Genomic DNA, 13,115 nt, shown 5'->3' with positions numbered 1-13,115 from the left:
CTTACATAGCTATCATCCAGTACTCGTCATTTTCAGCTTTCGGAAATGACTTAGTTTTAATCGTTGATACAAATGCAACATTGCTCAGTAGCTCCTCGGTTGACCTCTAGTTTTTACTGGGTTCTGAACGGAGTCTATAATACTTCCTTCAAAGTGTCCTCTGGGAATTCTCACTTATTTAGGGAGGGAATTCTCGTCAGTTGGATGTGTTTCAACAATTATTTCTACAGGTAGAGTATCGTCAACGAAGATAATTTCAGATTCAGTTTTACCTTCGGAGGCTCTGACTTAGAGTGATTCAGATGTTTGATGGTTTTCTGTTGATGTTGAGATTTTTTTTTCTTCTGGAACACTGCAAGACTTCTCTGCAGGGTTAGTTTTATCAAATTCAACATGTACAGATTCTTCCAATACATGAGTTCTTTTATTAGAAATTTTATATGCTTTGTTGTTTGTTGAATAGCCAAGAAAACGGCTTCATCAGTGATACGTCCCAAATATATAGTGTTTTCAATGTAGTTTAACCCCATTTTATATGCGTGTTTAGCCTCTATTGCTCAGTTTATGGTACGTTTTGGTACGTTTCATTTATTTATCGTTTAACGAGTGTTTTGAGTTGTTTCAGGGGTAAATGCACGAGAAACGAAGCAAAACAGAGACAATCGGGATATTCCACCACCTGCTCGGTGAGCAGGCAATGGGGTGCTCGGCGAGCACCTTGGGCAATCGCAATCTCACCTCGACAGGCACTCCTGCTCGGCGAGTAGTGACTCGAGATGCATTTGGGCCAGAACTCGTGGGCCGCCCGACCCGAATCAGCTTGTAACGCTCTAATTCGACCAGAATACCTAAAACGAACATGGAGGCAAAGTCGTGCAATATAAATAGGGACAAAAAACTGTATTGAAGAAATTATTCATTATTCAGGTAGTCCATTGAGTAGCTCAGTTTTAGATTAGGTTTAATATTGTTTTTCCAGCTTCTTAGATTAGGTTTAATTATGTAATTTCGTTTATCACAATTGACGAGAGAAGATCTTCATCTTCTAATTTATAATCGAAATCGACGGAATGGGTTTTGGATTTCTATCTCTTCCCCTATTTATCTTTTGCTTTTATAAATTGTCGTTGATGTTTTCCATTATTCATATATTCCTATTGCTTGGATTAGTTTGTCTATGAACTGATCCCCATCCAATCCGGGATGGGGATGGAATTGATTGTATGAATATGTATGATTAGGGAACTAGGGCCTTTGATTGATCAGATTATGCATGCTTAATGCCTAGATAATGTTAGGAATAGGATTTATGCTAGAATGAGAATCGATGATGATCAACTAGTCTGTTTAATGTAAATAAAGTGCTTAATGCCTATGAACCTGACTTAGCTAGGATTATAAATAGACGAGAACCTGACCACGAAATCGTCTATGCTGAACCTGTGTAGATCTGACCTCGCTAGAGACCACTAGGAGTGCGGCTTCGTGGCTGGGCTACGGCTTTAGCCTTAGTTGCTAAAGAACCTAATGCTTTGCATGACCTAGGGTATATGCCTAATCAAGCCGTCACCCGAATGCATGTGAATATGTTAGATAAATCCCGTACACATTTGTCTCTCTCATTAGCGTAATTACCGTCAATCACTGGTAATACATAAATCCGAATTCCTTGAACCCATACATAGGATTTAATCAAAGCATTCCTCATCTTAGATTGTGCCAACCATTGATTCACCTTCTGCCCTGTTAATTGTGCGCTTTACTTTACTATGTTTTAGCCTTCAATTCATTTAGTTAAGTATCGAAAACCCAAATCATTATTCAACCCTCTAAACAATTAGATCACTCTAGGTAGATTTACTAATTATAACAAATAGTCTTTGTGGTTCGATCTCGTGCTTAGCATAATATTACTTGTTGCGATATGATACACTTGTCCTATTAAATGCTATATATTTTACGAGCATCAATCAGCCTTTGGATCAAATTTAGCAAGATTGTCTTTAGTGTTTAGTATAAAACATTTACAACCAAAAGCTCTGAAATATCCTATCTTGGGTTTTCGACCTTTCCATAATTCATAGAGAGTTTTCTTCAGAATAGGTCTGACTGGAGCTCTATTAATGATATAGCAAACAGTGTTGACAGCTTCTCCCCAGAAGTACTTTGGAAGTTTGTTCTCGCTAAGCATTGTTTTGGCCATTTCTACCAGAGTTCTATTTTTCCTTTCAACTACCCCATTTTGTTGGGGAGTTCTAGGAGCAGAGAAGTTATGATCGATGCCTCTAGTTTCACATAATTCCCCAAACTGTTGATTTTGGAATTCTCCACTGTTATCACTTCTGATGTGAGCAATTTTTAGATCCTTCTCATTCTCGATTTTCTTACAGAGTCCTGAAAATAACTCAAAAGTTTCATCTTTGCTGGTGAGCAAGATGACCCAAGTATATCTAGAAAAATCATCTACAACTACTAATGAAAATCTTCGTCCTCCTAGACTCAGAGGTTGAACTGGTCCGAAGAGATCCAGATGTAGCAGTTCTAGAGGACGTTTGGTTGAAACTAGATTTTTGCTTTTAAAAGATTTTCTGGTTTGTTTCCCTGATTGACAAGCGTTGCATAAATGATCTTTTTCAAATTTGAGTGTCAACAAGTTGCTTTCTTGCTAATTTGGCTAGAAGGTCCATGCTTACATGACCAAGTCTTCTGTGCCATAGCTAGGAACTTTCTTCCTTTGTTACTAAGCATATATCCTTTGAAAACTTATTTTTTAGATTTAGCATGAAAACATTTTCTACTCTAGGAGAAGTAAGTATGAGAGCATTAGTCTTACTATCTAATATTTGACATCCAGAGGAGTCGAAAGTTACTCTTCTGCCTTTATCGCAGAGTTGAGCCACACTCAAAAGGTTGTACTTCAAACCTCTAACTAGAGAGACTTCTTCAATAATAGGATTGGTTCCGATGGATCCAGAGCCTACTATTATTCCTTTCATGTCATCTCCGAAACTTACAGTTTTGCCTCGTTTTCGTTTCAATGTGATGAATTGAGTTTCATCACCTGTCATGTGCCTAGAGCATGCGTTGTCAATGTACCACATTTTTTACTTCTGAGCACATTTCAGGCTTACCTGTAGGACAATTAATGATTTTTACGTACCCAAATCCTTTTAGGTCCTCTGGGGTTAGTTTTAACAAGTCTAATATATTCTTCCTCAAAATGATCATTCTTGTGCCAACAATCCTTGGTGAAGTGACCAAGTTTTCCACATAAGTCACACTGGACTCTTTTTCATGGATTCCAACCATTCCTACTGAAGGAGTTGCCTCTAGAGTAATGATGGACATGATTGTGATTTTTATTTGACAGATGGTTCTGGATTGAAGTCACATCCTTTCGAAGGCATGAGGACTCTTTCTGAACCTTTGTGACAAACTTATGCATGGTTTTTAAATTTTCATCCTGCCTAGTGTTGTCTTGCAGAAGATGTCGGATGTTTCCGAGTTTTACTTCTTCTATCTCTTCACATATTCTACCAAGAGCTCTAATCTTTTTTATTGCATTTTTTAACTAGTGTATAAACATCACATAGAGCATTTGCCATTTCAGTTCAGAAGAGGGGGAGAGAATTTACCTCATGATTTTGTTGTTCATTTTCAGAAGTATTGGAAACTTCCACTTCCTCTGCTATTGACTGAACCTATGTTTCATCTGCCATGAAGCATATGTTTGCAGTTTCATTATCATCCTTTTCAGAGGCAGGGGATTCATGATTGTCACTCCATGTTGCAACTATAGCCTTCTTATTGTATTTCTTTTCCTTTTTGAGTGTCGGACAGTTGGATTTGATATGTCCTGGTTGATGGCACTTAAAACATGTGATAGGCTTGGATGGTTCTTTTCTGAATTTGCTATCACCTTGCTCTCTTCTGTATCTGTCAGCCCTCTTAAATGGCTTCTGATACTGATCGCCTCTTTTGAACATTCGTTTCATTTCGCGAGTAAACGTGGCCATTCGTCGTTAGTAGTGCTTTCTTTAGATGAGTCAGCTTTCAACACTATCGACTTCTGTTTCTTGTCTTCTAAGTTTTCCTTTGTTTCAAAGTTTTTCATTGAGATTTCATAGGTAAGGAGAGAGCCAATCAGCTCATCATACTTGTATGTCGCCAGGTTCTGGACTTCTTCAATGGCAGTCTTCTTGGCCTGCCATCCCTTCGGAAGGCTTCTGAGGATTTTCTTGACTTGCTCTTCTTCGGAGAACCCTTTTCCAAGTCTTTTCAGTTCGTTAATTCTGGGGTGATTGATTGCATTTGAACACCGTTACGATTTTGGATTTATTGGATCATTTTTTGTTTGTCATTTTTCTTTTTCAAATCAAATAAGGCTGTAGCAAATATTAGAATACCTCTTTGTGTTCTTCTATTTTTTTATTCTCCTTTATTAAAACTAATAAATCTTTGATGGATAATTGGTTAAAAGTAGACGTTAATGGTGATGAAAGAGCAAGAAGATGAAGCTTATATATAATAGCGGAAGCAAGGAGAATTTGTAAGATGTGGTTTAGAGGCCTTTTCGCTTAGTTTGCATCATAGGAAAAAATATACAAGTTTAAATTATCTATATTAAATTATTAATAGTAATTAAGAAATTGAAATATCATAAATACTATATTTTGGTTTTATCATTAAAATAAATTCATTAATTACACTGCATATACAAATTCTATCAATTCAAAACCTTGAATATAAATAACATCTCGTGTTTCATATGCCAATTGAAATATCCATCATATGCATCTCAAATAACTATTGTTTCATTATTAATTACTGATTCACTTTTTTGTGTTACTCTTCATTCTCTAACTCTGTCGTTTCTTCGTTGTTTGAGGAAGATTTTTTATGAATTTAGGAAATTTCTATTAACAGATGCAATTGACTTATTTTATGTTCCTAATCAATCTTCTTTTTGAAAATGGTTAGGTAGCTGCTACCGGTGTGTTGATTATATTTAGTTGATTACATGCAAAATACGACGATGAAGTGATATATTTCCAGTCAACAGTGGTGGTAATGGAAGTGGAAACGGAGGACGATGAAGTGATATATTTCTAGAATTTATACTTATGATTTTTTAATTCTTGGGTGATTGATTGCGTTTGTACACTGTTACGATTTTGGATTTATTGGATCATTTTTTGTTTGTCATTTTTTTCCGAATCAAATAAGGTTGTATCAAATATTAGAATACCTCTTTGTGTTTTTCTATTTTTTCTTCTCTTCTATTAAAACTAGACCTGTCCATGGGCCGGGCCGGGCCAGACTCGGGCCAGGCCAGTCGGGTTTTTAAGTAAAAATGCTCAGCCCAAGCCCAGCCCAGCCCATAATTAATTTAGGCGGGCTCGGGCCGGGCTGGGCTCGGGCTTAAAAATCAAATCCCGAGCCCAACCCATACAAGCCCACCTAAATATATATATATATATAATTGTTAATTATAAAAAAATAAATATTATACTTAAAAATAAATATTTAATATATAAATATATATTTATTAATTAATATTAATAAGCGGGCCGGGCTGGGCCGGCCCGTGTTATTTTTATTAATCCCAAGCCCGTCCAAAAAATAGGCGGGCTTTGGCGGGCCTGGGCCGGGCTGGGCCGATGAAGAATTTTTATTGTCCAAGCCCGATCCAAGGGACACGGGCCTGGGCGGGTCGGGCGGGTATCCGGGCCCGTGGACAGGTCTAATTAAAACTAATAAATCTTTGATGGTTAATCTATTAAAAGTAGACGTTAATGGTGATGAAAGAGCAAGAAGATGAAGGTGGTAATGAAGGATGAAAGAATGAAATTGATATAAATATGACATGTTTTTATTTGATGATTTTCACATTCTATTTCAAGTTTTTTTATTGGTATATTAAGTATTTATATTTAGATTTTTAAACAAGTTTAGTGATTAACATGATACCCTTTAAAGTTCAAGGCCAATTAATTTTTTCTAGACAAGTTCAACCGATTAATATATTAGTCTATTATTATTATTATTATTATTATTATTATTAGAGGTTATTAGCTATAACAATATCCAGATTTATGAAGTTGCTTTTATAAAATTATTGGCTTTAATTGATTAATTTATGGGACGAGTTCAACTTAATGAATTCATAATTACAGTTAGTGAAAATTAAATCTAATATTTAATTATATAATTTTGACATGTGCAAATGTATTATAGTTGAAAAACTAGAAACTAACAAGAAAATCCGAAAAATTTATGTGCAAATCAATGATACAAATTTATTAAGAGTTAGAAATACGTTATTTACAATAATTAAATGAGATGAAAATGAAAATTATGAACTACAATTTATCAAAGGCGTTTTAATAATTAATTATTCATAAGGCAAAAGCTAACGAGCGCCCCCGGGGCGCTAGATAAGAAAAATAATTGTCATTAATTACTACATTGAAAGAATAAATAAAAGGATGTCATTATGGATCATTAATCTTTTTTTTACTAATTGATCATTAATCATTTTTGTTGACTAATTAATCATTAATCATTTTTTACTAATTGATCATTAATTACTCCATTTTATTCCCACCATAACATGTCATTCCCTCTATTTTCTATTCACACCATTTCATCTTCCCTTAGAAATTTTATAATTTCAACTTTTTCCCTCCACTTCATTTTCCGCCAAAAAAAATAATATTCAGATTACACTTTCAATTATAAGGCTTTAATATCTCATTCCCTCTACTTTATTTTTGCCATTTCATTTCCACTTCTTTGAGTTTAGAGCAAAATGTTTGATTTGAATGTCCTCCCATTCGATGAAGAAATAGTTGCATTCATGGAAGAAGATAATGTAGAAGAAACTCATGATCAAGCAAGTCTACGGTTACAACCATTTGTGGGTCAAACATTTTTAAGTGAAGAAGAAGCATGTGCATTTTACCAAAATTATGCACGCCGACACGGTTTTATCATTCGGAAATATCGAACAAAAAAAGATGGTATAATTGAAAGGCGTGATTTCTACTGTCATCGCAGTCGAACTCAACCAGGAAAGCAAATTGACCCAAATAAGGAGCAAAGAAATAGAGTTTCTGATAAATGTAGCTGTAATGCTCACCTGCGTATCAAATTGAAGATTTGCAATGAAATATTTCATGAAGAGTGGCACACAACTACATTTATAGAAGAGCATAATCATGCTTTACTATCTCAATCACAAGTGCGGTTCCTTTCTGCTAATAGAATGATAAGTCAAAAAGATGAGGCACATCTTCTGCTATTGAAAGAAGCCAGTCTATCGGTGAGACAAATTATTCGTGTTCTTGAGCTTGAAAAAAATGTAGAGCATGGAGAGCTTCCTTTTCTTGAAAAAAATATCCGAAATCTTTTTACCAAAGTGAGAAAAACAGTTTCTGGGAATGATGTTTCCAATTTGATAGAGTATTTCAAATCTTGCAAAGAAGAAAATTCCAACTTCCACAACGTTGTTAAGGTTGATCATGAGAAGAAATTGGAGCACTTGGTTTGGTGTCCTGCTCAATCAATTGAGTGGTATGACAAATATGGAGATGCTGTAGTCTTTGACACAACTTGTAAATTTATATGACATGCCATGTGGTATATTTGTTGGTATTAATAATCATGGAAAAACAATATTTTTTGGATGTGCACTACTCCGGAATGAAACTGCAGATACTTTCAAATGGTTAATGGATGTATACATCATTTTCATTTATTTTTTCTCATGCAAAATAGCTTACTTTTAACTAACTCAATTATTCCTCCAAATTTTTGCATTGTTCATTATTTTATAAAATTTAATTTTTTGCACTATGTTCATTGCTTTTAAATTACTCAATTATTCCTAGCGTTTTTTATTACACTATAGTAGTGACATATATATTTCATTAATTCTAACGTATATGTTTTTATTTTCTTGAAGACTTTTGTGGATACTATGAAGAAGCCATAAAAAACGATCATAACAGACCAAGATCCATGGATGACACAAGCAATTTCTCAAGTATTGCCAAACACTAAACATTGCTTTTGTATATGGCATATCACTTCAAAATTTAGTGGTTGGTTCACATTTATTCTCCGTGATAAATACCAAACGTGGTGCAAAGATCTTTATATGCTCTATAAGTTGGAGACGATTGAAGATTTTGAGACCCAATAACCCCTTGTTCTTAGCAAATACAACTTGCTTGACAATAAACATGTAAAATTTTTGTATAATATCAAAGAATTTTGGGCACCGGCATACCTTCGAAGTTACTACTTTGGAGGGATGAGGACTACGGGAAGATCCGAGTATATTAATGGTTTATCAATAGATTTGTGTCGTCCAATTCAACTTTAAACGATCTTGCTAAACAGGTTAGTAGAAACTCACTTTTTTCCCATCTCAAATAGTGGAACTAGTAGGTACTATTAATGTGTGGTTGTTTATTTTATGTTTTTTCCGGAATTTGGTTTGATGAATTTCAAGCTTTTTGATTTAATTAAAAAAAATCATGATCGGAATAGGGAATTTTGTTTGCATGAACAATTTTTTTAATGAAACTATTTGCATGAATAGTTGATGAACTAATTTAATTTCAATTCATTGAATTTAATTTATTAAATCTTTTGGCTTTATATGTACATGTTCTTAATTTGATTTCTATTTAAATTTTGACTGGTGTACAAAGTTTCAAAGTGATTCGTTTTTATTATGTTTATTGTTTTGTTAGATTGATGTTACTGTTCGAGAGATTATCCAAAGACAATCACATGATAATATGGCAGCTGTCACTAAGAAGAATGTTTTAAAAGTCAAGTCCCCTTTGGAAGAAAATGCTTCTCAAGTACTCACTTTATTTGCTTTTGAGAAGTTCAAAGAAGAATGTCGTAGATCAAATCAATATTCAATCATTTGCGATGATGGTTATGATTTCACAGTTAGATATTATGCAAATGAAAATAGTCGATGTCACAAAGTATTTTGGGATGGAAAGGTTGCAATGTGCTCTTGCAAGCAGTATAAGTTTTTGGGGATAATTTGCCGGCATATATTGCGAATATTTCTTCAAAAGGACTGTCATGAAGTTCCATCTATTTACTTTCTGATTCGCTGGCGTCTTGATGAAAGCACAACTCAATTTTTAAGTGATCAAATTATACAATCTACTGAGTTGATCAACAATGAAGATATTTTTTGCCCTCCAAAGTCGAAACCCAAAGGAAGACAGAAGAACAAACGAATACAGAGTGGAAAAGAAATGACAAAACAAACAAGACATTGTTCTAAATGTAAGAAACTTGGACATTATGCAAATAATTGTGAGATGGATAAAGATGATGCTACTGTGTTGAATGGTGCACCGATAAAAAAACAAAGTTGATACATGTAATAAAGATTTGAATCCTATCTTTTTAGTCAAATATTAGATTACTCAACTAAACTACTAATTTTTTGGGCCACTTTTGTAGACATTATTTTTTGAGTTGTTAATTATGATTTTTCTTTTATTTTATGAGTTGGAAATCCTTTTTTTTTATTTGATTAGGATGAGAAATGATTGTTAAATTGGACAGATGAAATGGCGAGAAGAAAGTGGAGAGGATGTTCAGGCCTTAAATTTCAAAGGCCAATTTGATTATTTTTTTGGTTGGTGGAAAGGAAGTTAGGACATAAATTGAAAGAAAAAAATCTGCAGAAATTGAAAGAAAAAATCTCAAAAAGAATGTGAAATGGTGGGAAATATTATGGAGGAAATGAGATGTTATGGTTGGAAGATGAAAAAAAAGTTGAAAAAATTATAAAATTTCTAAGGGAAGATGAAATAGTGGGAATAGAAAATAGAAGGAATGAGATGTTATGGTAGGAATAAAATGGAGTAATTAATGATCAATTAGTAAAAAAAATGATTAATGATTAATAAGTCAAAAGAAATGATTAATGATCAATTAGTAAAAAAAATGATTAATGATCAATAATGACATCCTTTTATTTATTCTTTCAATGTAGTAATTAATGATAAAAAAATTCTTATATAGAGAGAGAAGGTCTGCATTCTCTCTAGGATTTACATACCCTTCCGTCAACTCCCACCACCACCGCCTCCTACCGCTTTCTTCTTTCTTTTTTCTTTTTTCTTCTTTGCCCCATCCCAACCTGTCGATCTTCCGTTAGCTCTCTTCCTCTTTGCTGCAGTCTAGTTGAGTCTTCCTTCTTCCTCCTCCCATCGTTTTTATTTTTTCTTTGTTTTTTGTTTTTGTAGTTGTTTTTCCTTTTGTTTGTGCTGGTCTTGTTAGTTGGATCTTATAAAGATCTGTTAGAAGTGCATCTGGTGGCTACAATCTTTATTTTTGTAACTTTTTCTGTTTTAGCAATGGCAGAAACGGTAGATCTTATCCGTAGATCACTGGATCTACGTGGATGCATAAGAAATGACTTAGATCCGAAGGTTCAAAATGGTTCAAATGTTGAAGATTGGTCTACAGTTGCTTCACGGCGCATTTGGAGCTATGATAAATATATGTTTCAACTATTGTTTATGTTCGATTTGCCTTTGATGTCCCTTTTTGCTTTTAATAGTCATTTTCTTGCCCTAGTGGACTATGTATTAGGCTTAGCCTATATGTATGTGAGGTTTTATGCCTTACTGGTCTCATCTTGTACTTGCAATTTTACTACTTAATGAAATATTAGCATTATTATATAAAAAAAAATTCTTATCTAGCGCCCCGGGGCGCCCGTTAGCGGGCTTGTATTCATAAATAGGGTTATCAAAGACGTTTCAATAATTAAATATGTTTTAAGAATTACACGGAGTTGTGCAGCTTCATTCTTCACACCGACAGTTTCCCGAAGATCAGCCTCTAAAAGGCCTTTAAAATACATCTTACAAATTCTCTCTACTTCCGCTATTATATATATATATATATATATATATATATATATATATATATATATATATATATATAATCTATAGTAAAATGAATTCATTCCCCATATATTAGTGTTATCAAAATTTAAAAATCATTTATTCATTCCTCATATCTATATACTATATCTATATCTTCTCTCTCTCTATATATATATATATATATATATATATATATATATAAAATAGCGGAAGCAAAGAGAATTTACAAGAAGTGTTTTAGAGGTTTTTTTGGTTTAGTTGGCACTGTAAGAGCAAAAAGAATAAATGAGTTAATAAGTTTTAATTATCTCTATATCATGAATACTATTAACACATGATTTATTGTCAATTAATAGCCCATCAATTAAAGTAATAAAAGAAAGTAAGAGTTACAGAAATATGAAAAAACACAAAGCGAAGGAAATCCATGAGTTAATGAGTTTTAATTATCTCTATGTCATGAATACTATATTAACACATTATTTATTGTAAATTAATAGCCAATTAGTTAAAGTAATAAAATAAAGTAAGAGTTACAGAAAGATGAAAAAATACAAAGCAAAGGAAATCCAAAAGTCACAAATAAACCTATATATAAAGTATGGTATATAGTATTTTTTATCATTATATTGATTGACCACCAAAAATCAAAGACATCCTCGACCCTTAACTTTGATTATGTATTAGTTTTGTTCTTAATCTTATAATTTTGTTCTTACTTCAAATAATATAGTCTTATAATTTTGTTATTATTTCATTAAGAGATTAAGATTTTTTTTTGAAGCAAAATTCAGATTTATTTAGGAGCGGTCAATTGGTAAACTATATTAATAACATTTTTTTCAAGAATTTAGAGAATTTAGACTTGATATCTCCAATTAAATAAATCTGATGGAAATAGAAGAGGCATAGACAATTGAAATCGGGAAAACAAATATGTCATAAATTACAGGAAATCATTATGTTTCTGAAGGTAATTATTCGATTTTTTTCATATATAGTAGTTATTTTATTATCAATTGTAATGTTCCATATCTCTCGCTCCCTTATCTATGTTTTTTTTGTCTCTTTTTTGCAAAATGACTAAATAAAGATTTTGTATATTTTCATTCTATTTTAGTATAAGTTGCTAGGTGTAATCGTTTTGATTGTTAACTTTAACTAAAATTTGGATTTTCGGCTTTATATGAACTCAATTGTTTGGTTTAATTAGAGTTAGATTAATTTTCCAAATTCAGAACCTGGTGAAGTCCACTGATTTTTTCAATTTGGGTTTATCTAACTCATATGGATTGAATTTTTTATTTTTATGCATTTTTTGTACGAATAGATATAATGTTTCACACAATAGTTGTTTATTAAAGTTGGATACGTGTTGAAGATGTATTGAAACATTATACTTGCAATGACATTTATTTCAATTATAAATCATGTGTTGTCATCATTATCATTCTAAACATTATATTATACTACATATAATATTGGAAGCATAAAGAAATTAATAAGAAAAGTTTTAAATGCTTTGTGATGAGTTGTCAAAATAATAACACAGAAATATTAAAAATATTATATCTAATCTAATAATTTATATTTAATATATATAATAAAATAACTTACAAAATATCTAAATAACATTAAAACCAATATAACTGAAAAAATTATATTTATATTTAATAGATATAATAAAATAACTTGCAAGATGTCTCAATGAAAATAAATGATATAATTGAAAAAAAAATTATAACACATTTTTCGTTGTAATAATTAACACAATATTTAAACCTCCAAACTATTATATAAACCAAATAAATTTAAAAAGAAAGACATGTTTATTTCAAATCCATGGATTTATCAAAGATTTTAGAACACACGAGAAAAAGAATTTTAAGAAGAGCTATAATTTGATTGAAAATATCGGCATAAAGTGTAGTAAATATTTTAAAATTACAAGATTATATAGAAAAAATATTATACAAGAACGGAAATGAAGGACCTTTGCAAACATGTCAACAGGCACAATAGATTATGACTTCAATAACTTCCAAACACTATTATCAAACAATTATAAATGTATGTTTGTTAATTTATTTACAATTTGTAAATTTAAATTATTTTTTTAAAAATATTAAATATTAAATTTATGTACAAAACATTTATCCACCCGTGCAACACGCG

The 13,115-nt window shown here is 32.1% G+C and overlaps 1 pseudogene; it reads left to right on the top strand.

Annotated features, from left to right (window-relative positions):
* Positions 1-6,811: 6,811 nt before the first annotated feature.
* LOC136219325 (protein FAR1-RELATED SEQUENCE 11-like) lies at positions 6,812-10,712 on the top strand (annotated as a pseudogene).
* The last annotated feature ends 2,403 nt before the right edge of the window (positions 10,713-13,115 follow it).

Source organism: Euphorbia lathyris, chromosome 1, assembly GCF_963576675.1.
Source record: "Euphorbia lathyris chromosome 1, ddEupLath1.1, whole genome shotgun sequence".
Classification (NCBI taxonomy): Eukaryota; Viridiplantae; Streptophyta; class Magnoliopsida; order Malpighiales; family Euphorbiaceae; genus Euphorbia; species Euphorbia lathyris.
The sequence above is the reverse complement of the archived record's forward strand: the minus strand, read 5'-3'. Positions and strand labels throughout refer to the sequence as shown.